Source organism: Pseudophryne corroboree, chromosome 1, assembly GCF_028390025.1.
Source record: "Pseudophryne corroboree isolate aPseCor3 chromosome 1, aPseCor3.hap2, whole genome shotgun sequence".
NCBI classification, from domain to species: Eukaryota; Metazoa; Chordata; class Amphibia; order Anura; family Myobatrachidae; genus Pseudophryne; species Pseudophryne corroboree.
The window spans coordinates 265,042,237-265,045,990 of record NC_086444.1 but is presented as its reverse complement, the minus strand read 5'-3'; positions in this window follow the sequence as shown (position 1 = coordinate 265,045,990).

Sequence of the window (3,754 nt, the reverse complement as noted above, 5' to 3'; positions counted from 1 at the left end):
CCCCTACTTATTACAGCTTGACAAAGGGAACACACGGCTTGACAAATGTTGTCCGCATTTCTGGTGAAATACTTCCACACCGAAGAGCTGATTTTTTTGGTATTTTCACCAGGCATGTCAACGGCCATATTCCTCCCACGGACAACAGGTGTCTCCCCGGGTGCCTGACTTAAACAAACCACCTCACCATCAGAATCCTCCTTGTCAATTTCCTCCCCAGCGCCAGCAACACCCATATCCTCCTCATCCTGGTGTACTTCAACACTGACATCTTCAATCTGACTATCAGGAACTGGACTGCGGGTGCTCCTTCCAGCACTTGCAGGGGGCGTGCAAATGGTGGAAGGCGCATGCTCTTCACGTCCAGTGTTGGGAAGGTCAGGCATCGCAACCGACACAATTGGACTCTCCTTGTGGATTTGGGATTTCGAAGAACGCACAGTTCTTTGCGGTGCTTTTGCCAGCTTGAGTCTTTTCAGTTTTCTAGCGAGAGGCTGAGTGCTTCCATCCTCATGTGAAGCTGAACCACTAGCCATGAACATAGGCCAGGGCCTCAGCCGTTCCTTGCCACTCCGTGTGGTAAATGGCATATTGGCAAGTTTACGCTTCTCCTCCGACAATTTTATTTTAGGTTTTGGAGTCCTTTTTTTACTGATATTTGGTGTTTTGGATTTGACATGCTCTGTACTATGACATTGGGCATCGGCCTTGGCAGACGACGTTGCTGGCATTTCATCGTCTCGGTCATGACTAGTGGCAGCAGCTTCAGCACGAGGTGGAAGTGGATCTTGATCTTTCCCTAATTTTGGAACCTCAACATTTTGGTTCTCCATATTTTAATAGGCACAACTAAAAGGCACCTCAGGTAAACAATGGAGATAGATGGATACTAGTATACAATTATGGATGGACTGCCGAGTGCCGACACAGAGGTAGCTACAGCCGTGGACTACCGTACTGTACTGTGTCTGCTGCTAATATAGACTGGTTGATAATGAGATGTAGTATGTATAAAGAAGAAAGAAAAAAAAGCCACGGGTAGGTGGTATACAATTATGGATGGACTGCCGAGTGCCGACACAGAGGTAGCTACAGCCGTGGACTACCGTACTGTACTGTGTCTGCTGCTAATATAGACTGGTTGATAATGAGATGTAGTATGTATAAAGAAGAAAGAAAAAAAAACCACGGGTAGGTGGTATACAATTATGGATGGACTGCCGAGTGCTGACACAGAGGTAGCTACAGCCGTGGACTACCGTACTGTACTGTGTCTGCTGCTAATATAGACTGGATGATAATGAGATGTAGTATGTATAAAGAAGAAAGAAAAAAAAACCACGGGTAGGTGGTATACAATTATGGACGGACTGCAGAGTGCCGACACAGAGGTAGCTACAGCCGTGGACTACCGTACTGTACTGTGTCTGCTGCTAATATAGACTGGTTGATAATGAGATGTAGTATGTATAAAGAAGAAAGAAAAAAAAACCACGGGTAGGTGGTATACAATTATGGATGGACTGCCGAGTGCCGACACAGAGGTAGCTACAGCCGTGGACTACCGTACTGTACTGTGTCTGCTGCTAATATAGACTGGTTGATAATGAGATGTAGTATGTATAAAGAAGAAAGAAAAAAAAACCACGGGTAGGTGGTATACAATTATGGATGGACTGCCGAGTGCCGACACAGAGGTAGCTACAGCCGTGGACTACCGTACTGTACTGTGTCTGCTGCTAATATAGACTGGATGATAATGAGATGTAGTATGTATAAAGAAGAAAGAAAAAAAAACCACGGGTAGGTGGTATACAATTATGGACGGACTGCCGAGTGCCGACACAGAGGTAGCTACAGCCGTGGACTACCGTACTGTACTGTGTCTGCTGCTAATATAGACTGGTTGATAATGAGATGTAGTATGTATAAAGAAGAAAGAAAAAAAAACCACGGGTAGGTGGTATACAATTATGGATGGACTGCCGAGTGCCGACACAGAGGTAGCTACAGCCGTGGACTACCGTACTGTACTGTGTCTGCTGCTAATATAGACTGGTTGATAATGAGATGTAGTATGTATAAAGAAGAAAGAAAAAAAAACCACGGGTAGGTGGTATACAATTATGGATGGACTGCCGAGTGCCGACACAGAGGTAGCTACAGCCGTGGACTACCGTACTGTACTGTGTCTGCTGCTAATATAGACTGGATGATAATGAGATGTAGTATGTATAAAGAAGAAAGAAAAAAAAACCACGGGTAGGTGGTATACAATTATGGACGGACTGCCGAGTGCCGACACAGAGGTAGCTACAGCCGTGGACTACCGTACTGTACTGTGTCTGCTGCTAATATAGACTGGTTGATAATGAGATGTAGTATGTATAAAGAAGAAAGAAAAAAAAACCACGGGTAGGTGGTATACAATTATGGATGGACTGCCGAGTGCCGACACAGAGGTAGCTACAGCCGTGGACTACCATACTGTACTGTGTCTGCTGCTAATATAGACTGGATGATAATGAGATGTAGTATGTATAAAGAAGAAAAAAAAACCATGGGTAGGTGGTATACAATTATGGATGGACTGCCGAGTGCCGACACAGAGGTAGCTACAGCCGTGGACTACCGTACTGTACTGTGTCTGCTGCTAATATAGACTGGATGATAATGAGATGTAGTATGTATAAAGAAGAAAGAAAAAAAAAACCACGGGTAGGTGGTATACAATTATGGATGGACTGCCGAGTGCCGACACAGAGGTAGCTACAGCCGTGAACTACCGTACTGTGTCTGCTGCGACTGGATGATAAATAATGATATAAAAAATATATATATATCACTACTGCAGCCGGACAGGTATATATTATATAATGACGGACCTGCTGGACACTGTCTGTCAGCAGAATGAGTTTTTTATAGAATAAAAAAACACCACACAAGTCACACGACGAGTGTTTAACTTTTTCAGGCAATCACAATATAGTATACTATACTGGTGGTCAGTGTGGTCAGGTCACTGGTCAGTCACACTGGCAGTGGCACTCCTGCCTGCAGCAAAAGTGTGCACTGTTTAATTTTAATAATATGTATGTACTCCTGGCTCCTGCTATAACCTATAACTGCTCCCCAGTCTCCCCCACAATTAAGCTGTGTGAGCACAGTCAGATATTATACATAGATGATGCAGCACACTGGGCTGAGCACAGATATGGTATGTGACTGAGTCACTGTGTATCGTTTTTTTCAGGCAGAGAACGGATTATATTAAATAAAACTGCACTGGTGGTCACTGGTCAGTGGTCAGTCACTAGTTAACTCTGCACTCTCTAGTACTCCTAAGCTCCAGTAAATCAAGTGTCTCTGTCTCAATCTCACTCTCTCTCTTCTAATCTAAATGGAGAGGACGCCAGCCACGTCCTCTCCCTATCAATCTCAATGCACGTGTGAAAATGGCGGCGACGCGCGGCTCCTTATATAGAATCCGAGTCTCGCGATAGAATCCGAGCCTCGCGAGAATCCGACAGCGTCATGATGACGTTCGGGCGCGCTCGGGTTAACCGAGCAAGGTGGGAAGATCCGAGTCGCTCGGATCCGTGTAAAAAAAGCTGAAGTTCGGGCGGGTTCGGATTCCGAGGAACCGAACCCGCTCATCTCTAACAGTCACTAGGTCGACATGGATGGAAGGTCGACAGGGTTTCTAGGTCGACATGTGCTAGGTCGACAGGTCTAAAGGTCGACATGAGTTTTT